The following is a 26,378-nucleotide window of genomic DNA, read 5'->3' on the forward strand; positions in this document are numbered from 1 at the left end:
TGTTTTATGCTGGTTTAGTGAGTGATATTCCCTTTGATTTGAGAACTGCAGATGCTTCAAGAAACCTTTTACCCTTCAGCAATAGAGCTGCCAGAGTGCTCTTAGAGGGCAGGCTGGAGCCTGGCTCCTTGCTCTTCCCAGGTATTAGACAGACAAGAACCGGTAAAAAATCAAATTATAAAATCTCAGGATATCCTGAGTTGGACGGAGCCACAAGGATCACCCAGTCCAGCTCCTGGCCCTGCACAGACACCCCAACAATCCCACACTATGCATCTCTGAGAGTGTTTCCCCAATGCTCCTTGAACTCTGGATAATGTAAAACACTGGGGGAGTAAGCAGCCACTCCTCCTGCATGACCAGGTGAGTCAGAAGATGCTAGAAATCCACTTGGGTGCTTCAGTAAGCAGTCAGAACTTGTGAAATAACCCACAAACCCAAGCAGATCCAGAGGGCTTTCCTGTCCTGTCTCCCAGCCCAGCCAGGCTGAGGAAGGCAGCTCCCTAAGGGGCTCCTGAACACCTCTGACACACCTCCCAACAGGAATGAGGATCAGAATTCCACACAGAGAAAAGATCCATTTGATAGAACCATAAAATCAGAAAAAGCCTTCCATGATCATCAAATGCAACTGCTCCCTCAGCACTGCCAAGGCCACCACTAAATCATGTCCCCAGGTGCCACATCCACCTGTCTTTTAGATCCCTCCAGGGATGGGGACTCCACCACTGCCCTGTGGCCAGGCTGTGCCAGGGACTGCCTCTGGGAACAAGATCCCCAAATGTGGAGAACCAGGCAGGCCTGTGAGTGCTCATTTCCATGGGTAAACTCTGAGGTTGTCCAAAACCTGCCAAAATTAACCATCAGAGAGTCCAGAGCAGGAAAAGATGGGTGGAGGGGAAAAACCCTGCATGCTCTCTAGTGTTTTATCAACACTTATTGATTTATTTTAAAAGCTGGGTGGAACACGGGGAATTAATAGACCACCATATGCCCATGTGCTGCATCTGCTACAGCGATTTATTCTTATAGTTCTTTTATTACCTTCTTTGGGAACTGAATGAGAGAAGGATCAGCATCCTGACACTTGGAAATTAGCTCATTTTCATGACTGTCAGCAGGAAAGCAGGAATTAATCCTCTAATTTCAGCCTGAAAAATAGTGAGAGCAAGCCCAGCGAAGAAAATAAAAATAAAAATTGTTTCTGTGTTTGTAGGAGAGGGTGGGGGAAAAGTGCTTGGAAGAGCAGTGGCCTTATTATGCTGGCAAGGCTACAGCCCATGAGATCAATGTTTTGATGAGCACAAGGGCTTGTGCCAGAGGGAAGCAGGGGAAGAGACTTCAATGGGCTGAGAGCTCAGAGAGAGGGAGAGGCAGGGAAGTGGTTTGGGAATGAACTGGGTCAGGGGTGCATTTAGGATAAGGTAGAGCAGGGAATGCCTGGACAGGGAGGTGGGAGTGGGCAGCACCTCTGCTACCAGCCCTGGAGGCTGGGAGGAAAGAGCAGAGGAGGGAATGTGGTTGCACTCAGCCACAAGCGGAAGGAGGATGCTTAGAGGTGGAAAGAAAGGAGAAGGATTTCCAGTGGACTTTGCACACAACAAGAGAAGCACCATCTGCCCAAGGCAGGCCTCACCAGGCAGGCTCCAAGGGAGCCCACAAAACCTCAGCCAGCTCCTGGGAACAGCTCTGTATTCAGCTTGGAGCCCCCTTTAAGGTACCAGAGATTAGAAGTGAGAGCAGGTAAGACTCTTGTGGTGTTTGGCTGTTTTGGGGGTTTTCAGCACCTCTCAAAAGCCTTCCTGCACAGCAGCAGCAGCAGCATCAAGTTGTGTCCCACCTCAGGAGCTGAGTTTGCCAACAAGATTTATTTCTGGGCTTGCAATCCCCCTCAAGCTGGGAGCTGCATTTCAGTGCTGACTTTGCCTGGCTCGTGATCCCGTAGCAGTCACCAGTTTCTAGGTCAGAAAAAGGATTCTGTAACAATCACAGAATTTATTGAGTTGCAAGACACCTGCAGGGATCATCCAGTCCAGCACCTGACCCTGCACAGAACAACCCCAAGAATCCCACTCTGTCCCTGAGACCACTGTTCAAATGCTCCTGGAGAAATTTTGATTTCTTAAGAAATTCTTCTTAAGAAAAAAAAACAAGAAACTGAAAGCCACAAGCAACGAAATGCAAAGATAAACTTGCATCCCTTCGCCCAAAAACACTCCCTGTGCTTCCACACCAAAACCTCTGGAAGACAAGCCCACATCTGTGCGTTCCAAGCTGGATTTCTACAGCCAGCATCCCGCGGGAGGGGGCTGCAAGGGGAAGGACAGCAAGCAGGGCTCTCTCCCAGAGCTGAGCCCGGAGAGGATCTGCTGGAAGCAGCGGGCCGGCCCTTCCAAGCTCGGAACAAAGGCGCCCTTCAATGTGGTTTGATTGACGCAAATCAGGAGCTGCGCGGGTGATTCATCGCTGTCACCGCATCCAGCCAGCACGGGGACAAACTTGCTAATGGGCCCCGACACTCAGCACCATGGGGCCGGCCTCAAACCAGGCTCTCCAGAGCAGGGAAGGGTTATTCACCCTCCCTCCCCCCCACCACAGGCATTCTGGATTTTCCCAGGTTGTAATAAATCTTCGGACACAAATGTGTAGTTAGCAGCTGGCTGTGCCTGCCCACAGCTCGGCAGGGAAGATTAGTGTGTCAAATAAAGGAAAGGCAGAATCCAGCAGAACTGAGGGATAACCCACACCCCATCCAGTTCCTGCAGTTCGAGGGACAGACCTGCTCTGACCTTTCCATGCCCAGCCCCTGCCCGTCATTCCCTCTCCACAGCAGAGACACCTTCCTTCCTCTTTTCCTATTCCCTGAGCTGCTCAAGAGCGGGGCCAGGCTGTTTTGGGGCTGGGACAAAAAAGTTTTCCCCCATTTCATAAGGGGGACTTTAGAAAGAGCCCCGAACTGGTCCCACTTTTCTTGCATTTCATGGAGCTCTGCACAGGGTAGCCATGATGTGGGTGAAGCTGGGATCACAGAATGATGGGTCAGGCTGGGAAGCAGGATCACCCTGGAGCACACTGCACAAGGATCACTCCGTACACTGTGAAGCTCAGTCCAACTTACCCCAAACATCTACAAACCCAAGAGAAGCAGCATAGATCACAAACACCTGGTCCTCCTAGCTGGAAAAGAGTGAGAACTGGGGGAAGAGCTGCTGGGCCACAGGAGGGTCCCTGCCACCAGCAGCAGGCTGGGGCTTTGCTGCTGCAGCTCTTGCACCACACACAAACAGAGCAAACAAACTTCTACCATAATTAACTCATGAAAATGACACCATTATCTTCCTGCAAACAATTAGGAGACAAAAGAGAATGTACAAAGATTCTGCAAACACCACAAAATAAACTGAAGACATTGTTTCATACTAATTTTCTCATAAAACATTTCAAGACAAACGTGACTGTAGGTAAGAAAATTCCAACAGCCGTGACTTCAACCCAAGGAGCACCTTGGGGTGGAAAAGTGCATTTCAGTGGATTGGGGGTGGAAAAGGGTGTCAAGATCTGCCCAGTGACTTGCACCAAACCTCTGCTCCTCAGCCTTCAGCTCTGCTAGCACAGCAATCCAGGCCAGAGCCTCCAGCTCCTGAGATGGCTTTGCTGGAACAAGTTCATGTTTGCACCTGAGCTTCCCAAAGAACTGCCCTGATCCGTGCACCACTCACAGCCCTCTGGCTCCTGCTGTTTTGAGCCCCTCCTAGCACCACCTGGATTTCCAGCTGGAATCTGGGCCCAGCTGGACCTTCCCAGCTCTGGAGATCATGTGGTTCTATTAAACAGTGTACCCCACCATGAAGAGATTCGAAATGAAGGGCAAAGCCTGAAGAAGCTTTCAGTGCCACACAGCCCTTCCACCTGGTTCAAAAATGCCTTTAACATCTCTGCACCACTGCAGCTGGAACAGCCAAAGGAAAAGTCATTCCAGCAGCTCCAGCATTTCAGAACCAACTCCTGAGGGCAAAGAAGAAAGAGAGAGAGAGAGCAGAACACAAGGAGAGAATTCTCAGAAACACATTACCACGAAAGAGTGATGCACACGAAGTTTAATCCCACAGCACAGCAGTTGTCACCCCTCCTCAGGTTCTGGCTTAGTTACCGTTGGAAAAAAAACCCAAACAAGACTCAAAGGCAAAACCTTCCTGAAGTTCAGAAGTGCCCATGCAGTCGTGGCAGGAGTTTTGCCCCTGGCACTGCTGCCCAGGAATCTGGCAGGATGTACCTTCAGCTGTGCTCTCCAAACAACAGATCACTTCTTATTTTATTTCAGGAGGGAATTCTGCAGGCAGGACCTTACATGCAGCTGCCTGCAAGAGTCAACAGCTGGAAGTGAAGCAAGTTATTTTAAAAATAGAGAGGGCAGCAGGGGATCAACGTGAAGATCAGGACAAGGTGACAGGCAAGAGCAAATACTTTCATATACAGGATAAATTTCTATAGCTCTCAGGGTTTAGGGCTTAGGAAGCTGTCAGCGTGACTAACATCTTTAGGAAGTCCAGAAATGAAATCTTGCCTTGTTTTTGGCTTAATGCAGGAAATCAGCTTTAATGACAACCTACCGTTAGCTCTGAAGTAATTTGCTTTCTGCTTCATTGACATACATGACAAGACTTTATTAGCAGGGCTAAAATTAAAAACAAAACATTTTTCCCAGCTTCACAGAATGCTTAATGAACACACTGACACCTCGAGAAAAGAGACTTAAAAAAAATATTTCAAAGCAATTCCATCACCTCTTTGTATTTTAGCTTTTCCTAGGATTTTACATCAGAAGTTTTGCACTTTGCACAACCACAGATTTTTCATCATCAAGAACAACCCCTGTACAACTTGTTGGCATGGAATTCCAGAATGGCTTGGGTGAGAAGGGACCTTAAATCTCATCTTATTCTAGGGCAGGGACATTTCCCACTGTCCCAGGCTGCTCCCAGCCCCAGTGTCCAGCCTGGCCTTGGACACTGCCAGGGATCCAGGGGCAGCCACAGCTGCTCTGAGCACCCTGTGCCAGGGCCTGCCCACACTCAATATTAAAACCCCTTCTTTTTTATATCTGATCTAAATAGATCTTCTTTTAGCTTAAATCCCTTACCCCTTGTCCTGTCAATATTTTACATATCCTGTATTCTTCAGCAGTGTTAAACTTTGTGATGTAAGCATTCAAAAAATTCAAATTCATGAGAAATCATCTAAAATTGCACTGTGTTAAAAAATAATCAAGTCATTTAAAAATAATTTTTAAAAATCAAATGTTTAAAATGTGAAATTGTTTTAGGCCACTGAATTAGTTTGCTGTTTGGTGTACTCAATAATCCTTCCACAATTTTCCAAGTGGAAGCAGCAGGTTTCATCCTGCCAGACATCCCTTAAACCTGGTATGTTTTTTAAATCTTTCTGCACACAATGTTCCCTAAAAAAATGTTCCTACAAGAATCTTTCATCTATTCAGATGCTCCTTTTATTGATAGGACTTGGACTGTGTGCAACCCTAAAAATATTCAGCCGATTCAGGATCTGTGCTGCCCAGTGGGATGGGGTAGTGAGGCTTCCCAGGGAAACTGTGGCTGCCCCTGGGTCTCTGAAGTGTCCCAGGCCAGGCTGGACACTGGGGCTTGGAGCAACCTGGGACAGTGGAAGGTGTCCCTGCCATGGCAGGGGGTGGGATGGGATGAGCTTTAAGATCCCTTTCCACCCAAACCATTCTGGGATTTCACAGGACTGTTGTGTATAATAGCCACATTTTCAAATTACAGACAATAAATTGTGTTCTCTATAAATATGAGAAGCCTATTCAGGGTGCAGAACTTTTTCAGTTTGTTTCACAGCACTCTTAATTAACATTAATTAACATTAAGAGATGGTTAAACAGCAGGGCAGCACTTAGGGATCTAATGTCACACTGGATTTCTCAAAACAGCAAACCAGGTGAAAGGCACCAGCCCAAGGAATTGTGCTCACACCTCTGGAAGAGCACATGTGGGTGATTCCCATTTATCCAATCTGAAACAGAAATATGGGTTGGCTCTTTGCTTCCTCTTAGAAATTTTAAGCAGGAGCAATGGTTGAAAAGCTTCAGAAAAAAAAAGAAAAAATGCAAGACCCTGGAAAGATTTTGCTTGATTCTGTCCAGCATTAGAGAAAAGAGACGGAAGAGAGGAAGAGTAAGGAATTATGGTTGTGGGAAGAAAATTTGTTTTTGCTAAGCTGTTACAGTACTGCTGCAGAGAGAAGTTACCCAAGGAAGTGATCCTGCAGCACAGCAAATCCCTGCCAGGACTCCCCAGCCCACCTCCAACGGATACTCAGGTGAAAACCTCCATTATGGTAAAAAACACAAATTCTAATTTACAGGAGCAGAGTCCTTGACATGGGGAGCAGTGTTTTGCCCTGGTTCCAAGGAGCTCCTCCTGGAACTGCAACTCGTGGCATGACTGGGAGCAGAACTTTCCTGCCTGTGTAAGGAGTGACCAGACCACGGGAAGAAGCCATCACAACCCAGGGATCACCACAAATGCCATGGCTCAGGATGCAGTGCCTTGGCTCTGCTCTGTACCACTTTGTTTGCTCATTCTGTGCCTGGTCTGTCTGATTAAAAACATGTCAGTCACCCAATAAAGCAAATATTGCCATCACTGAGGAGGAACTGTCTGCAGAGCCAACCCCAGTCATGTTCCTGATATGCAGGGCTCTGACTGTGACCTACAGAATCACCAAGTCCAAATATTTGCTGCACAACTGCACAGAAATTTCCAGATACGTGGGGGATATAATTCTTGTAGGGCTTTGGCTGTTGGATCACTGACATCACTTAGACACCAATTTGGCATTTAGCAGTGGAGAGAGCCGGGGGTGCTCACCTGGAGAGGTGAAGGATCCAGGGAGAGCTCAGTCTCTTCCAGAGCCTAAAAGGGCTCCAAGAGAGCTGGAGAGAGACTGGGGACAAGGCATGGAGGGACAGGACAAGGGAGGGTGGCTGTAAGCTGAGGCAGGGTACATTTGATGAGGTATTGGGAAGCAACCGTTCCCTGGGAGGGTGGGCACAGGGTGTCCAGAGAAGCTGTGGATGCCCCTGGAAGTGTCCAAGGCCAGGTTGGACATTTAGGCTTGGAGCCACCTGGGATACTAGAAGGTGTTCCTGCAATGGCAGGGGTGGAATGGGATAAGTTTTAATGTCCCTTCCCGCCCAGACTATTCCATAATTCCCTGAAATTCAGTACCGTAGAGATCCCAGCAGGAAGGGGCACTTTCCCAGAAGAATCCCTGAGGAGCAAGGAGATTCAGAGCCCTGCTTTCCCAGCAGTGGGAATCACTGCCAGCTTGCTGAGCAGTTTCCCACCCCAGCAGAACACAAAGGCCCTGGAGCTGGCCCTGGGAAGAGGCACTGGAGCTATTTATAGCAGCTCAAGGTGTGTGTCTGCTGCTGCAGACAGGGAGCACCTTGTTTTCCCAGGGATTGATCTGCACAGGCGGATTATATAAACAGTTGTTTCTCGCTCATTTCCACACCGCCGGCATCTCCCAGGGTAAGACCGTGCCTGTCAATACAGCAGCTGCTCGCAGGCAGCAGAGCTGGCAGCAGCTGCGAACGCCTCGAGCTGGGGATTCTAGGTGAGCTGGGGAAAGATGTTCCAAAAATACAGCTGCAAAAGCCGTCACATGCAGCTGGATGCAGGCAGAGGAGAGCCATAATCTCCTTCCACGCTATTCTTCTGCTGCTTAAAAAAACCCTAACTTATTTAAGCCTATCTGCATGAGCCATTTGGATGATTTCTAGGGGAAGCTCTGTATCCAGCTTCTGTTGTGGGAAGGTCCAATTGCTCCAAAGGCTATTCCTTCTGCTTCAATAGTTATTTGCTCCTTCCCCACAGCATTCTCCACGATCCTATCAGAACAAATAAAGGCTGGGAAGCTGCTATAAACAGGTAGAGAAACAATAACCACGTGTGTGAGCGCTTTGCTTTATCTGGCATCATCCAGGGCACACCTCATCTCTTTCAGGTTAATAAGATTTTCAGAGCAGGACCCAAAAGCTGCAGTTTAACTCCACGGTATGAGGCATTTTCCCTGCACAGAGATTCCTTATCGCCTTTTCACTTTAAAATTTAATCACTAACTGGAGGAGAGAGCCAAGGCTGCAGCCTGGTTGGTGTACACTCAAAGCTCAGGGCCCTGAAACTCGCTTTCATCTACAGCAGAAGCAACTGGAAAAGAGGGGGCAAACCCCCAGCAAGCCTTTGTTTCACCCCCCAGTGATGTACCCAGGTTAATTCTGCTGGCTGTGCATTGCAAAACCAGCACTCACCTAAAGGGCTGTTGAGCAACACTTCGACCTCTGTCACAACTGCAGAAGTTAATGCTGGGCACTGCTAGAGAAAATTCATCTCCTCCAGTTGAGGCAGCAGTGTATCACAATAGGGATCCCAAGGTTTTACCTGAGCAGCTGCCTTAAAACCCAGAGCTCAGCCAGCACCAAAACAGCAGAGCTACCCTGACAGAAATCCCTAAATGTCCATTACTAGACCCTCCAAGCATGGAAGAGCCTTCCCAAAAAGTCATAAACTCTTTGACCTCCAGGCTAACACACCCCACATACATCCTGTTGCAACCTCAGCAGGTGAGAAGGCATATTCCTCCTCACATCTCAACAAGAAGTGCCCAGGAGATATTTTTCCATTCCTTTAGATACAAAAAAAGCAGCTCAATTCAACCCTGGCCAAATGAATGCAAAATATCATGTATAACCAGTGCTGTCCTCACTGCTGGCTGCTGTCCCTCTCTGGGGAAGAACACAAAATCATGGAATCACAGAATGGTGTGGGTTGGAAGGTACCTTCAGGATCATCTCATTCCAAGCCCCCTGCCATGGACAGGGATGTCACCCAGACACTGCTTTCTGCACAGGAGATGCACATATGCACTGGTATATTTGTGCATAAATATCCATATCCAATACATGTTTTGGACATACAAGCATATTTAATACCAGCAGAAATGCCCCTTTATCAAACTCCTGTACTACTGACTGACCTTACAGAAAACTGTACACCAGAAAAGCTGGAATTTGGGGGTGATGGTGGCAGGGGATGAAAGCATGCCCTCCTCCCAGCATGGACACCACCAGACAGCAGCTCCTCCCAGCTCCCTGGTCTTTTCAAGGGAAGATTACAGAGGTTTAGAAAGGAGCAGCTGCCTTGGGGTGAGATGTGAAACAATCAGCTTGACTCTGTGTCATGCTCCAGCTCACAGAGAAAACATCATTTGCAGCAGTGGCAGTGAGCCTGCAGGTGAGTGCAGCCCAAAGAATTGCTGTTTGGGAAAAAAATCCCCAAATACAGACGGGTTAGCAGCAGAGATAATGGCATTGCACTCCACAGGTTTCATCCACTGTGAAATTTGGGGAAAATCTATTCCACACGTCCATTACCAGCTGCCTGAAAGCAACACCAAAATGTACTCCTGTGCCAGCAGGCTCTGTGTCCAGGATGTTAATCAGTGCTCCTGCCCCTCCTGCCACGGGATGAGGGCCAAGTAAAGGCTCTGCACAAGTCAGTGTGATTAATCTGCAGAATCTGTGACTGGCTGCCCATAAGGGGGAGTCCCACAGTTAATTCACAGCTCCAGAAGACACAAACACACTCTATGCCTTCCTGAAGCCAGCTCACATCAGCTGCCTCCTCCCCGCAGAGCTGACAAGGCTCACAGATCTAAACCCAGGATTCCTTGGAAAACAGACTGGAATGGTGTGATCAACTGAAAGAGTCTGCAAGTTAATTTGTATCAAACTTTAATTAAATTCCTTTCTAGAGGTTTCACTTTACTACTGTTTCAGTGTCAGAAATAAATTAAAAGGTATTCCAAGTGCATCCCCCTAAAACAAGCACAGCTTTGAGAGAGAGCACTTGCCCAGAGCAGCTGTGGCTGCCCCTGATCCCTGGCAGTGTCCAAGGCCAGGATGGACACTGGGACTTGGAGCAGGCTGGGATAGTGGAAAGTGTCCCTGCCCATGGAGCTGGATGTGCTTTAAGGTCCCTTCCAGCACAAACCATTCTGGGATTCTTTGGAAACCTCCTTTTGGGAAACCTTGTGCTCCACGAACCGGATCTTAGACAAAAGTGCTTATAGGAAACTTAGTGCTTTCTGTTGCTGTTGGAACAGTGGAATCTGGGGACAAAGAAACCCCAAGAGTAATAATTAAAGCTTAAAAATAAAGTGAACTACTGCAACAAGACCAGATGAAAACATCAAATACATGACAGAGAAATACACTGCACTTGAAGCCATGCTGGGCTGAAACTGCTCACTGCTTTTCCTCCCTTTTTCACATTTATTTCACTTGTTCAGGACCTATTTTCTATAATTCCTGTTCGGCGAACATCCATTACCTGTCCATTCATGGAGCCATCCAGTCAGGACCCACCCAGGCTCATACCTGATGCTTTACCTAGTCATGTTCAACATCTCTGTCAGCATCCTTCTCCACTGAGCCAACATCATCATCATCATTATCGTCATGAATGGACCTTCATGGCAACATGAATACCTAAAGCAACCCTCCAACACTTCAAAAAATCGCCGCTGCAGGACAGAACAAAGCAGCACAGGAGTGAGGCACAGTTCAGGAATACAGAGGGCAAGGACACAGCTGGGGCAGAGCTGATGCTGGTTCCCCCCACAGCAGACAGAAATATCCCCATTTGTGTAAATACAGCCTTAGTCAACAGGGCGACAAATCCATACAGAGATAAATGTCACCCGCTGACGTCAGTGCCACAGCAACCTAATCAAAGTGCAGCCTTCAGCTATTTTTAAACCACAGTTCAAGCATTTTTCTTTAAAAAGAAAAAAAAATTGTTAAAACCCATCTTAAAAAACAGCAAACAAAAAAAAAAACCTCTTGAAAAATAAATGTATTTAGCAGTAAAACAGAGCTGAAATATTTATTTCTCTCTGCTGCTGTGGCCATACAAGCAAAGCTTTACCCGAGCCCGAAACTTGCTGTTCCATCTGATGCGTCAGTGCACTAGAAAGCAAAAGATAAGGATTTGGGAAAGCGAGCACATCAGATTGGCACTGGCCTTTGTATTGGAAATTTACTCAGACAGGTTAAAAATAACACGAGGAACATTGGGAGCCATGCTGAAGGTCGCTCTTGGCGGAGCTGCTGTTTTCATAGCACATGTGACCACCACAGGCGGGATCTGCGTCCCCAGCGCAGTGGAATCCCTGGCTCACCAGGAGAGGCTGCTCAGCACCAGCACGGCAGAGGACTGAGCCCCAAGCTTCCTCGACGGACCTGTTCTCCTCTAAACCTCCTCTGCTTCCCTCCTCTGGGACTGACTCTGAAGGGAGCCGTTCCTGTCCACAGGCTGGCATTCCCATGTGCTCTGCGTTCCCACACTTTTAAGGTCTGGTGTCAATTACACGGCGGTGTTCATGTGGGGCACCAGCACCTTTACAAGAGAGCTGCTCAAACATCCACCCTGAACAGCCTGAGGGGATGTTCTCCACGGTGACTATGTCTGGCCTCTCCACAGTCTCCATTTAGAAAAAAAAAAAAATATAAAAAAATATCACAGAATCCTCAAGGCTGGAAGAGGCCTTCAAGATCATTCATTCCAAACACCAACACAGTGCCACGGTAATCACCCATAGTGATACCCCCAGGTGCCACATCCAGCTGCCTCTGGAATGTTTCCAGAGGTTGCACTAGCTCCCTGGGCAACTAATTGCAATGCCTCATCACCCTTTCGGTGGGTTTTTTTTTTTCTATATCCAATATTTAACATTCAATCTGAACCTCCCCTGGTGCAACTTGAGGCCACCTCCTCTCATCCTTTCACTTGAGGCACAGCAGAAGAGCCTCACCTCATCCCAGCCTGTTGTCAGGTACCTGTAGAGAGCAATGAGGTCTCCCCTCAGGTCTCCTCTTCTCCAGAAGGAGAGCTGGAAAGGAAGCAGTTCTGAACTGGGAACACCTGTTTCTGGACTCCAGAGCAAGAGGCTCTGCTGCTTCCTTGCAGTTGTAAAGTTTTCTGTAAACACGTAGGGGAAAAGTTAAATCTTCAATTCCAGCTCAGATTCCACAGGAGTCTTGCAGAAGGCACTGCTGGGTGTTGGCAGAGTTGAGCAGTGACCACCTATCAGGAGAGCACCCAAGTCCTCTTTCCATGCTGCTGTTGAAAGGAGAGGTGGCACAGACTGGATGCTGGCAGCCAGTGCTCATGCTGATCTCTTCTCCCTTTGCTGGTTTTACAGAAAAAAACTTTCTGTTTAGAAGGAGCAAGAATCTTTAATTCTTCCTTCATCTCGATGTACAGCTCATTTAGGGGTTTCTTGAAGTTATCTATACTTAACAGAGGGATGCCCAAAACAGGTTCTGCCCCCACAGAAAAACTGGATCTTCAGCCCCTGTGGCCCTAACCCGAGCCCAAACTCCACACAGCAAGGTTCTGCTGGGCCTCCAAGTTTAACTGGACAGAAGGAGATAAATCCTGAGCAGCAAAAGAACAAAGTTCAGCACAGGAAGATGAAAAACATGAGGGAAGAGGGAAATTCCCATCAGCTCCCACTCAGCGAGATCACACACACCTCAACTCATGAAGATGCACACGAAGACCAAGACAGATGTGCATTGATCCCTCTCTCAACCAAGGGCTTGCCTTATTTAATGGAAGACAGCAGAGAAAAACCTCTGGGATGAACTAGAGGTGGAAGAATCCATTTCCCCACCAGAGAGAATCAATGATTATCCATTTTCCCTTTTATCCTTCTTGTCGTACGGTGAATTGGAGCAAATGAGCTAACTGCAGCTCCCATCTGCTCCCCTCCCAGATGTTCCTCCAGCTCTGGAATCCCCAGCAGAGCCCACACCAAACCTGTTCTCTGATGGGATTCTCTTGCCAAATTTAAACATGAGAAGCAAAGCAGCTTCCCTTGGAATGCTAAATTTAGTGCGGCTTGACCGTGTAACCCACAGAGCCGGACACACAGAGGGGCTCTCCCGGGACTCAGCACTTGTGTCCAGCTCATTTCAAGTTGGGAATACACTGGCTCGTGGATCTGGAGTAGCGCACAGACTCTAATTACATGAAGGAACACAAGTACAGAATAACAAAGTCTTTAAGCAAGAGCCATGCTGAGAGCTCCGAGGTTCCCCGCAGTACTTTCCCAAATAAAACCCCACGTTCAGCGAGGGGGGGAAGGAAGACAAAGTGCATTTACTGTAACACTCACAGATGAAAAATTGTAATTGCTCTGCCTTGACATCTGGTTTCTATTTCACTCCCATTCTATCAGGTTACATAACAAACAGATGATGCACCAGAGTCCTGGAGTTCTTCGGCGAGTCTTGTGCGGATTTGGTGTTTGCATTCCTCGGCATAAAAATTCAAGCTATGCCACACACACAGAGGCATGTTCAAGGCAGACAGAGCACTCGGAGACAAATGAGCAGTTTGCAGAGGAAAAGTGAGGCTGACTGGGGAGTGTGGGCGCGTTTCTAATAGAAGATTGCGTACAGAAAATCCTGCGCTGTCCCGATCCAGTTCAGGAATTGAGGCTGCACACGCCGGCGCTCACAGCTGTGCAGGCAGTTTACAGCAGTGAGCCACAGGGAACGCGCGAGTTTACAGCCGGCCCAAGCGCCTGGGTGAAGCCAGTGCCAAATCTAATGATGCAAACCACAAATTCCACCCTGCCCTGTTATCTAACCAAGCACGACCTCCAGGGCCTTCCTCCACCTTCTCATTTGGGGTTCTTTTTTTTTTTAAAGAAAATGGCACTTTTCACTCACTTCTGCTGTCACAATGATTCACAGCCTCAAGAGCACACTGAAGCTCAGGCATCCACTTCGCTGACCCTGTCCCCAGACATCACAGACTTTCTTCCAAGTCAACAGCACATTCTTCCTCGGCAGCAGTTCAGGAAGTCGTGCACTGCTAATAAATCTGACTCAGCTGAGCACAGGTCCCAGAGAATCCCCCTTCCCTCCCCAAAACACCAGCACGCAGGAATGAACACACCAAGAGCTGGAAAACCATGGAGGTCATGATGTGGCGGTGCTTCTCCCTGGAATTTGATTTGCAATAATCCTGAATTATTCACTAACCCTGTATTAATGGAAAACTATTTTTCATGGCTCACACAAACAGCAAGTAACCCCAAACTTTAAGTGTCCCTCAAGCTTTTCACTGCACATTTAATTGTCAGCTTGGCCTTCTTTATCTTCACTTTTTGAGCCAACAAAAATGCCAGATTAGCAAACACCAAAACAGCCAGAATTATAAACTCATCTCACATATGATTCTGATCTCATTTTGGGCTCTCTGTTTTGCTTCTTAGAGGCCACAAACACCTTGTGCATCTCACTGTCAGGCAGAACAATTGTTCAGGTCAACATTCAGCTTCCTAAGGTACAACCCAGCCTAGGACTGGATTTATACCTTCAGGAGAGATCAGCTCCCATGGGGACTTGCCAACCTCACCACTACAAGTTATTTTTGAAGGATGCTAGCATAGGACCCCCTTTGAACTGCAATGCAAGGGTGTAAAATGTGTAAAATATAAGAGAGTACAAGATGCCCATACTGTGTTTGGGAAGCGCCGGCCAAGGCTCCCTGTGGATGGGACCTCTCCCAGCATGAGGTCACTGACATTTAAGCTGGAGCCAATATGAAAATAATAAAATCTCTGATGGACATTGCTGCAATGCCAGCCGGTTTCCAAAGGCTGGTGGCTGGCTTTCCTCCCTCACACAAACCTGCACACATCCACGCGCCATGGTGCAAGGATAACACCAGGAATGGTGCGGGCATTAGTCATGGCAGGCAAGTGGAAAAATGCCCCAAAATACCAGTTTTCAAAAGGCCTGTTCCTCAGGTACTCCAGCTACCCCCCTCCCCACCCCCACTGCCAGCTCAGGTAAACACAACAGCAAAAAGGATGTTTTCCTGGTCAGAGAACCACTTCTGGCCATGTCTTAACAAGTTGATCATTAAGCAGCAAGAAAACAATTTATAGTATTGACTTAGAGGAAAAACACACAGCACTAGGTACATTCCACTCCTTAACATGAGGCCTTTTCCCTCCTATTTCCACCCTAGGCTAGGTCCTTAGAAAGCCCACAAAACAGCAGCTAAGGGGAAGAAAGAAAGAAAAAAAAAAAGGGGGAAAAAATCATCCAAGCAATGTCACCTCCCATTACAAAACTCCAACAGCTAAAATATTTAAGGTGTCCCACAGAACTCCCATGGAAATTAAGCACAGAAGACAAGAACAAGGAGCAGAGGCAGAGCTGCTGCAGGCTACAGCCCCAGCATTGAGACCTCAAGAGATGGCAGCTCCTCACTCGAGGATGCAACTTTGCACCCACTCACACTTTTCTGCTCTTCTTCAAGCATCCAAATTATTGTGCTCCTTCCTCCATTTCACCTCCAGGAGATGCTCAGGTGCTCATCCACTAAAATACGTCAGGGATTTAGTCCATGTTGACAGGATGTTTACAGATGGTGAAGGACTTCATGGATTGTGCTTTGGATATCTCCTGCTGCTGCTGGGGGGGAAACCAGGCAGCGAAGGGGTCCTCTCCAAAATCAGCACACAGCCCAGTCAAAACATGTCCTGGAGCATGCCAAGGGCAGAACAGGGAACCCCACAGGGAGGCTAAGGGATGTGGAGAAAGTTTTAATTCCGTGCCTCCCAACACCTGTACTTCAAGCAGCAAGCGACACTGAGGAAAGGACTGCAAGACTGACTGGCTCAGGGGCCAAGATGGAAGAGCTGTTTCTCCAGCACCAAAAATTTTAAGTGCTTATTCATCCCTGCTTGTCATCTGTAAGCAAACTACTCCTCCATTCAGTACAGACTGGCAGAACGCAAAGGCGTCGCGCAGGAGCCTTTGCTGGTACTATTATAAATGATGCTATTTTTGCCTTTGAGCCTCCGGTTTCACAGATCCCACATCCCTCACATGTCTCACCCCAGCTCCCTGTGCTCTGCTATTGTGTCTTGCTGAGCTGGAGGTGTTTTCCTGCCGTAGCTTCACCTGCTGAGAGCAGAGTTGTGCCACATGCCTGCTCCATGTACAATCACTCATTTAGAGTACAGGGCAATTAATACAGAGCCACACACGCCCAGCGAGCCCCAGGCCCATTTGGGCTGCACCCCTCCAGCTTTTGGCACTCATTGCAGCTCTGGCAACTCGGGAAGAGCTGCCACAGCCATGCCAGGCACCTCTGGCCATCCCAAATCTGGCACGCGCCCCATTCTGCCCTCCCAGCTCTTCCCACCAGCACCAAGCCTTCCCTGCTGCCAGAAAAAACATCTCCCAGCTGCCAGCACGCTGCTGGGCTGGCATAGTCAAGGGCACTTGGCAGAGGTCAGCAGCTCCAAGAAGCCACACAGTAAGGCATGGGATGCTCAGTGATAATTCCTCGTTGGATGTCACAGCTTTTGTCACCCTGCACCCACTGCAGCATTTTGTGAACCCCTCAGTGCTGAGGGGTAAACACCCCACACACTCTAATTAATTCTCCCAGCACCTAAGAGACAGCTTGAGCTGAAATTACCATTTGGGGACCAGAGACAGCATGGCCCAAATGCCTCTGACTGCACCCAAGGCCTGAGCCAGGAGGTGTGGAAGCTCCAAGTCAGAAATGTTCTAATTAAAGGAGTCAGCAGATGACCAGTGAAAGTGCCCAGCAGCCTCCACTAGTTTCAGTTTGGGAGGAGGAGAAACAGCCCAGGCAGATTTTTCCTCCCTGCATCTTTCCCTCTGCACAAAGGTATCCTTAGTCAGGGAAATTATTACTTGGAAGAGGCAGAGCAGTTAATAACGTGATCTAAGCAGATAAATCACACAGAATTTGCCAATACCAAGAATATATTAACAGACCAAGATGTTATTAACAACTTGCAAATGTGACAAAACCAGTCAGCTCGCAGACACGATGGAAACACAGCCTTGTGGGAAACAGTAAGAAAAATATTAAAGGAGTGAATACTGAGCATTCTGCCTCTTTCAAAGTGAGATGGGGTCTTTGCCAGATACAATCTCACCAACAAAAACACTACCTACTGCTTCTTATTGCAAATAAAAACCAGTTGAGGCTTTTGGGGATGAAAAACCCACTGATGTTCAAAAGAAATAGTCCCACAGTTGTTTCTTGCAAGAGAAAAAAGGAGTATCTAGTGAGACAGAACTCATCTCCCAACATAAGTGTCTCATACCTCTGCTTGCACAAGCCACAAATGTTTTATGTGCCTAACTAACTACTGCATCATTATTTCTGAATAAAAACAAGCTCCTTCTGCAGAGCACTCTGCTTCAGGAGCCTGAAGAGCCAAATGAGACACCACAAGAGCACCCCTTAATCCCAGCTCACCTTCCCCGGAGGGAGGGCTCATCCCAGACTGCAGAACCCAGTTGTGAGGACTGGTGGTTCCTGAAAGAACTCTCCTGCCTGCCTCTCCTAAAGAAAGCAGCCCCAACTGTGAAATACAAACTGAAATAGGAAGGAAATAATTAAAGTCCAGATGTTCTTTGAACACTTCCAGGGATGGCAACTCCAGCCTGTTCTAGTGCTTTACAAGAAAAATAATTTGACCTTGGGCACAAAGGAAGTCAAAGACTCCTCGGTGTGGGATGGGCATCCCAGAGAGCTCCCAGAACCAACAGTCACCTCATGCCCCAGCCTGATCAGTGGGGACAGGGGATCTCCACCTCTCCAGCAGCCAGGTGCTGGGGAACAGGAAAAGCAAGCACACCCTGAGCTGACACAGCTTTGCTCTGTGTTTACCCCAGCACCACTTGCTGCCCATAGCACACCCCATGATGCTCTGTCTAGAGGCACATCAGACACCTGAGATGGGAAAATAAGAGTGTGTATGTGTGGTGGGTATGTGTGCGTGTGTGTGAGATCAGCAGTCTCCACAGTCTGACCCAACACCAGGCTGTGGAACAGCCCGCACAGCCCTAAGGAATAGACTCTGGCCCAGGTCAGACAGGAGGAACCTGGATGGACAGACAGACACATAGCAGTCACATCAAGGATCAGGGAGCTGCTCTGTGCCCAAAGCACCACACTGGCATCAACGCCATGGAAGGGGAAAGCAGGAAAAGCCCACACAGCCTGCACTCCAACACGGGCAGGCAGCTGCCACAAAGCCCTGGTGACACAACCACCACTGCTTCTCCTGCAGCCTCAACCTCTTGTGGCTTCTCCCTGAGCATCACAGACCAAGGAATAAACAAACTGCCAGGAAAACACTTTTAAACTTGTATTTGCACTCTCCAGCCTCGAGCTCTAGTGGGGAGAAAGGGCGGCGGGGATATTCTTCGTGCACACTCTCCATTTTGGCTAAAACACATAAATCTCTTGGTGAATATTAGTTCAGAGCTCCAGAAAGGAGGGAGGCAAGGGAAGAAGATGAGAAATCCTAAAAAATACAGTTTATCACATCCCCACAGGAGGCTCAGAGCAAGCTATACTCTTCTTTCTGGCCTTGCTCACCTTTGAGCAGACAGTGTTACTCCTCAAAACAGGTGTTCTACCTCTGGAATTTCTTCCAAACCCCAAATCACATCAAGGCCTGCCCTTCCAGTGTTGATCCACTGGCATCCACAGGCTGGTTGTTGTTTCAAGGGACAGGAAGAATATGTGCAGAAGTTTCTAATGGAACAGTTTGGTTTAGAGCAACTACAGCTGGTTTCTCAAAACTGGCAAAAATACCCACCAAGAGCCTTCAACCACATGTGGGTTGAAGGAATTTCCCCCCTCCAACAGTAGCTTTTGTCTGCATTTAGACATAGATTAAGAGATTTTTTTTTTTTTTTTTTTAAATCTAAATTTTGGAAACATTTCCAAATAGTTCTAAATCTCAAGTCGCTCAACTGCTCCATTTAGAGGCAGGGCAGCTGTGGGGGCAGCATTGCCACTGGGAGAAGGATCATGCTCCAGGAAAGCCCAAACCAGCAGTTTCATCAGGGCACTCTCCAAGGAGAAAGCCCTGGAGAGAACCAGCAGTTTCCATCCACTCTCTGATTCAGAAGCTGCCAGTGGATGGTCCCCCTCTCCAGCAGCCCCCTCAAGCTTCCCTGCAGGAACCCCAAGTGCAGATGGATGACCCACTTTCCAGGTTTCTCACCTCCCTCCCCATTTTCAGCAGCATTCAGCACCCGGTTTGCACAATAGTTGTTCCAGCAAATGGCTTTGCAGAAAGTTTCTTTCATCTGATGGCTAGAACATCAAAAGATCAAGTCCATTGCCCAATGATTTGGGCAATCACTCCCAAAACATCACGTTCTTTGTGCAACTGCAACCCACGGTTTCCCCAACAAAAGCAAACACCAGAACTACCAGGAAAAAAAAAAGAAGTCTGAGCAAGCAGCTGGAAAAGGAACCTCCCAAGCGATGGGAGAGGGCTGGGAGTCACTGAGCAGAGCCCTTGCTCACAGCCACAAACACACCCGTTTCCCCAGTAAATCAAACAGATGCACCCAAAACCATTATGTTCCAAGTAGAGCAGAATTTCAGAAGCTGGGAAGTTAAGGAGGGGTAAGGGGCAGAGGGGCTTGCAGTGCAAACTGCAGCAGCTCTGACACCCCAGCCATGCACTCTTGGACTTGACCACCCTGCAGCTGCAAAGTTGGCAGCCTCTGGCCTACTTGGGGGCATGTTGGAGTCCAACTGTATTTACGCTGACAGAGACAAGCAGAGGCTGTGACGATTTATTGACGCAAGAGCTATTTTGTGCTCCATGCCAGAAATTAATCAGTGGAGGAGAAGGAATTCTCCTTAAGCACTTTGGTGAGCTGCTAAGAACAACAGGCTGAGGTCTCCCATGACAAACACCATCGAAAAGAGAGGAAAGGAAGGGAAAAAAAAATTAAAAGGACAATTTTACATAGCAGCTTCTTTAGAAAGACTCAGGAACCAGGCAGTGCCTGAGCAGAACCAGCCCTTCCCAACTTTCCTTGTGAAAAAGAAAATACATGAGAGGAATAAATCAGAGCTTTCCCAAATCTGTCAACACAATCTGATGCTGTGCTTGCCCAGCTCAACCTGCCTCAAGTTTATTTGGGAGAGGTGGAGGTAGTGGTGAAGATACAGTGACCCTTCAGATTAGCTCTACCTGCTGCAACTCCAGCTAAAAAGAAGGAAACCAGGGGCAACATTCCCATCACCTCCTTGAAAGAGCTGCTGCACAGAGCTCCACTTTGAAGGGAAAAAATGAAAAAGAAAGGAATCTTGCATGCAGGCTGAAGGAATAGCATCAGCCCTACCTGCCAAGAAGACATCACAATAAACCTGTCAAGAGTTACGAGCCTGCAGAACAGGCCTTGCACCTGCTGGAAAGGAAAAAAAAGGAAGGGAAAAAGCCATCTAATGCCAATCAGATTCTTGCTGCTGGCAGGGAAGAGATGCCAGAGCCCTTCTCCTGGGTTTAGTAAGCTGTGAGGATCATGTGCTTTCCCCTGGCAGAGGTTCTGTGAGACCACTGGCACCTTAGCTAGAATAAAGCAAGTTCTGGGAAGTTTCAGAGATTTTTCCTGAAGCGACAAACGTCAACGATTCAGTATTTGGACAGACTTGTGGAGTTTGGTGTATGGTCTTTTTTACTGTTTTGGAAGATTTTAGGACCAGAGAAGAGAGGGTTGGTCTAGTTCAGGCTTTTATGTCTTCCCACAGGAGCAGCTCAAGCATTTTATATATCAGAGTGAAAAAAACATTTAAAACTGTTTCTTTTTATAGGCAGCATAAGACACAGGTCACAGTTAACAGAGGGTTTAAGCCTGTTTGAGTAGGAAGTGCGCATTTTGAATGCTGAAACAAAAGAGCAAATACAATTCTCAATGGATTATGTCAACATCAACAGCTTTAAGGGTTTCCTGCCTGAAGAGCTGTCAGTTGATCAGAACTGCCAAAACCACCTTTCCAGCAGCAGACAAAAAAACCAGCTGCCCTCAGATCCCTGAGCAAATCACCCACCTGAGGGAGGGTTATTGGTCCCAGCACCCGCATTGACCCGGGCTGTTGCTCATGGGGACAAGCAGCAAGTCACCCCAGGGGAAAAGCCCAAACCCAGCACAGGCACGGCAGGCAGCAGAGTCCTTGCCCCGTGCCCCTGGGTCTGATTCTGGGGGTCACACGGCCTCAGCAGCTGCCCTGAGGACAAAGCAGGCGCCCGAGGCCAGGCTGGCAGCTCAGAGCTCCCGGAGCACAGCTCACTCCCAGCACGGTTTGCCCCATAAAGCTATTTATGTGGTTTGGCAGCACCTCGGCTGCAAACAGCACAAGTGCACAGGTTCCAGAATAGCAAAAGGGTCAGGATTGATTGTTTTTTTTCAAAAACAAGTGATTTCCTTAAATTTGGCTGCGGTTTCTCCAACACAATGATCCCAGCCCTGCCACTGAGCACAGGGGGTTTCCGGCAGTCCCCTCCATTTCAAGCAACTCTATAGTGATTGGAAGTTTCTCCTGGAGGAGAGGCACTCTGCTTGCTTACAGGAAAGTCAACAAAAGAAGTTGTTTTTTCCAGTGCTGGGATTGTTCAGCCCCTGGTACAACCAAACTGACAGAAACGAAACCCCAAAAAACAACAAATAAAGTAAAATTTACTCTATTGGCCCCCAAAAAATCCACACCCCACGTGAGCAGAGGCTGAGAGGATGTATTTAATGGCTGCTGTCACAATCCTGTCCTTTCCCCTCGCCCAGGTATCCACAGGCAGCTATGGTCAGGCTCCTGTCTCCCCAGGCTGACCTTGCCCAGCATCCTGGCAGAACCTCCTCACGCTTGGCAGCTCAAGCTTTCAAATATTTGTTGCTACATCAAAGTGGAGCAGGGCAGCTACAAACATGGAGAAGGTCAACTCTGGCCTGTGGAATCCCTGGCAATCTGTGCTGCCAGGGTTCAGAGCAGGATCAGCAATGCCCCACTGAACCCCAAAGACACCCAGGGGCTCCTGGAAACTCCCATACCCTACTGCCACCAGGGGTGGCTTCGAGCTAAGACAGGAGGGTCTCAGAAAAGCCCACCTGGGACTATTCCTGTTTGGAACTCACCTTTCAACAGGTGTGAAGTTTAGTATCAGCCTCATTCTTCTGAGAGGTTATAAATCTGCTTCAAAAATCACTTGAGCAAATCAGTCCATCAAGCCAAAGGGTGACAGCAATCCCAGGGAGAACCCCAAGAACTGCTGAGCACCTGAGAGCAAACCATGGCACTGCAGCTAAAATTTTCCCAGTAACTGATGAAACGACAGGATTTTGATTTTGGTTATGGAAACAAAACCTTTAAAAGACCTGCTGATGTATTAATTTCAGTTTTCTTTGCAGAAGAATAAATTGCATGCCCCATTTCTCAGTGGTTTGACCACTCCACCTGGCACCACAAACTGTGCAGGTGTCAAGGCCTTTCTTGTTTAATGGCCTAAAGAAATAATAAATAAATAAACGGAAGTGGGAGGAGGAATTCCTGGTACATGGCAAGCTATGGGAGAAAGGGACTGGCAAAGCCTTTACTGAAGAATGGGAAAATTACCAATTCCACAACTGTTCATTCTCCAGCCAGGCACCTGCTACTCCACGTTCACTCACCTCCTGCCTATCCTCAGACTGTAAAGGCAATTTCTAGATGTCGAGGATGAAAAATATACTAAACACCACACCAAAGAAGAAATGTTGTTGCAATTGTTTATCCACTGTTCCGGTAACAAACTGAATTTGGGGAAGTATGAGACACAGGGCAAACCGGGGTTGACCAAAGGTGAGTAACAAAAATGTGGTAAACTCATAGAAAAGGTTTCTCTCCTTTCCAGGTGAGACACAAGATCCCAAGGACTATCTCAAACATTATTACGGAATCACCCGACTTTAAAAGTACGACCTTTTTTATCTTTTGCCTACCCTGTACCTCATTCAAAATAATCCAGAGTTCTCTGCCTCTCATCACAAGTACCTGCTTCTCATCTTTGCACTGCAGGAAACATCACAGGCTAAAAAAACTTACTTTAGAAACAGGCTTTTAAAGAATTCCTAAGTGCAAGAACTGCATTTAAAGAAAACCAGAAATGAGAGGAATGTACTTGGCAGGGACACTGACCTAGCAGGAACTTCAGCTTGAACCCCAACTTGAAGCACAAAACAATTCTCTTTTGAGGGTACAATCAAACCCTCGCACAGAAAATCCCAACTATTTGATGCTCCAGAAAGTGAAAACATCACAGGTTTAGTGGGAGCAGACTTTAAACTTTCAAGGACCTCAAAATGACACTGTTCCTAGAGGAAATCCAGGACAGACTCAGACATGGGTAAGGACAGGAAAGCAGGTGGAAAAGGTGTTCTGTCAAGGCTGGAGAAAGAAAAGTGAATGGAAACATCGCCAGTTACATCTGTTGGAGTTTTCAGTTCTTCTGAGTTTACTCCACAGTCAAACTCCAAAGCTCCCTCCAAAACTGGGGGACCAGGCTGCTCAGGGGAACAGCCTCTGAATTCCCAGTCTAGAATAATCTGGTAAAACCAGAGCACCAAACTGGTAAGGGGAAGCAGGGCTCCCTGGGAGTGTTCCAGGATGGGATGGATGGGGCTTGAAGCAACCTGGGAATAGTGGAGATGGGTTGGGATGGGATGGGATGGGATGGGATGGGATGGGATGGGATGGGATGGATGGGATGGGATGGGATGGGATGGGATGGGATGGGATGGGATGGGATGGGATGGGATGGGATGGGATGGGATGGGATTTAAGTCCCCTTCCCACCCAAATCATTCCATGATTCTGTGATACCACATCCAGATGTTCTTACACAGCCACCAAGCACCCACCATGGCCCAGCCCTGCTAGAGGAGGGCTGGAGTTCACCCCCATAGTCCTTGTGTGTATTTGAAATGATGCTCTTGCCCCCACATAACTTCCCCAGACAGCCTCATTGCTGCCAGAAAGTAGGTCAGTCATTTAAAGCTGCCTTGAAATGCATCTCCACAGAAACTTCTTAATCTTTAAAAAGATAAGGCATCAAATATTTATCGGGTGGCGCAAAACGATGAGAGACGCTCACAGGGACAGCTCTCGTGTGTGCTGCAGGAAATGGCTCTCCATGCCCTGCTGAGCCGTGGAGCAGGGCAGGAGAGTGGCTGGGTGCAGATAAAGCCCTGTGCAAAAGTCCTTATCTGCCCAGCAAATCACAGTACGTGACTCCCTAACTCGTTCTCCTGATGCCGTGTGATCCCGGAGCTCTCTGCTTCCTCCGGGAGCTCCTCTCAGCCCTAATGAACCCTGCTGCAGATTTTTCCCCATCAGCCAGGCAGCTCATTTTCAAAACTTCAATATTCCTAATTATCAAACATTCAGCACTGCAAAATGTAGCTGAAATTTGCATCTCTGCAAGGGTGGCTCTGAAGAAAGGATGGAGTATTTGCATTCAGACTGGTTAATTCCTGCAAGATAACATTTCATAAGCAAAATGCTTCATTGAACATGGAGATTTTCAGCTTTTACAAAGGAAAGTGAACTTTAAACAAATACAAATCAGTTGAGTGATTAACTTTAAGTGTTTTGGTTTTTTAAAACTAATCTTTATGTATAACTAGTATCAGCAGAACAATCTTTACTGATTAAAGAAGCAAACGATAGTGAAACTCAAGCCACTGAAAATTAAGGGGGGAGGTAGAAGACAACAGCAAGGAATCATTTAAGGTCAGTAAAGACAGGGGTAAAAAAAAACCCTAAAACATTTTAAAAAACTATAAAAAAAACCCCACACCTACTCACAACCCCATCAACCTGAGTAAGGTGAGCACCACAGGTTATGCAAGGCAAGTGTAAATTGTGGCCAACATGAACAGATTGAGTGAAACTAAACACGCTTTCCCCCCACCCCTCCCAAGCTTTGTCATAATCCTAAATGTTATCTTAATTAGCCTAATTTTCTTAATTATACTTTGCAGCAACTTGAGCCTTTGCAGCACAATTTCAGCGTCTTTTTTTCCAGCTTTGTTCCAGCGCTGAAAGAGGCGGCGACTCCTCTGCCAAAAGCCAAAGGCCACAAGACGCCTCCCAGGAAGTTTGCTCCCACCTGGGTATTCTTCTCCAAAAGCTGCTTCTTACTCCCTACGGAATCTTCCTCCAAAACACAGCAAAAGAAGAGGCAGTGATGGGGGAAGAAGTCACACTTTTCTTAGCCAACTTAAATCTCCGTATTTTTCCACCTCATTCGGAGAGAAGCCCTCAGTGCCCAGCACTTCTCACAAAAGCTTCGCAGAGTGAAATGAAAAACTAAAAAAAAAAAGAAAAAGCACAAGACAAAAAGCCCAACCCAAACCACTTCCATTCATCTTCGCTGCAACAATTTCATGGCACAGCTCCTGAAACATCCCATTAGTGCTGGCCTTGGAGAAGATTAGAGAAGAAAGCTTGAACCCACTGAAGCAAGGCTTAATAGGCTCTCGAGTTAAGCCAGAGCCTTCCCTTAAACAATGCCCATCATTAGGAATAATTAGTTGTAGCTGTATAATCAACACAGCTATGACAACTGACATGAGAAGTCCAGATGTCATCTTTGGCAAGGTTTGAGAAATATTTCTGCTCCTCATTGTACAACTGACTCTTGAAAGAGAAACGAGCACCAAGAACACTGGGGGAGGAAAGCCACCATGAAACACTGCAGGATTCCAGAAATACAACCGAGTAAGAGCCCAGCACCCAGGACATCCAACACCATCCTAGCCAGCTGCCTCTCCCCTGGGTTTGGATCAGGCCACCCTTCTCAGCACCATTCTAGACAGGGTTGTTAGAGAAACAAAGCTCAAGTCGATTCTTGGATCTACCAAAATGCTGAGCCAAAGCAGCAGAATGAGGCAGGAGAAACGAGTGTTCAGGGATGAATTCTGAAAGCAAGCAAGGCAAACCAGCATCAGGCTTCTGCTGCCTAACAGCCCTGCCAGGAAGGACACCATCAGTTCCCAAACCTCTGGAGAGCTGCTCCTTCAGGAGCCAAGAAATGCCCACAGTTGGGTTTGGACTGCAGGTGGGTGTTGAAGGTGTCCCACCACCACAACGAGAGAAAAGCAGGCAGGCACAGCTGCCCTACCTCACTTCTGAGTCATGAAAACACTGAAACAACTGTTATCTGAATAACAGAGCTCCTGGAAAACATCACTTTGCATCTGTGTCTCCAGTAAACAACTACACTCATACAAACACACTTCAGTTTCTCAACTCCTCATAGTACCAACAAATTTCAAAATCTAAGACTGCTGCATTATGGAAGCAGAGGCCACTTTTTTTTTTTTTTTTTTTTTTTTTTTTTTTTTTTTTTTGTCATTTAGACAA

General features: G+C 47.5%; 1 protein-coding gene across 4 annotated transcripts in view; it reads right to left on the bottom strand.

Annotated features, from left to right (window-relative positions):
- The window catches only part of HDAC4 (histone deacetylase 4), a gene marked incomplete at its 5' end in the record, with an annotated part of 163,624 nt that overhangs the window by 110,544 nt on the left and 26,702 nt on the right, over positions 1-26,378 (bottom strand). The gene's annotated exons all lie outside the window — the stretch shown is intronic.

Source organism: Erithacus rubecula (assembly GCF_903797595.1).
Source record: "Erithacus rubecula genome assembly, chromosome: 8".
Classification (NCBI taxonomy): Eukaryota; Metazoa; Chordata; class Aves; order Passeriformes; family Muscicapidae; genus Erithacus; species Erithacus rubecula.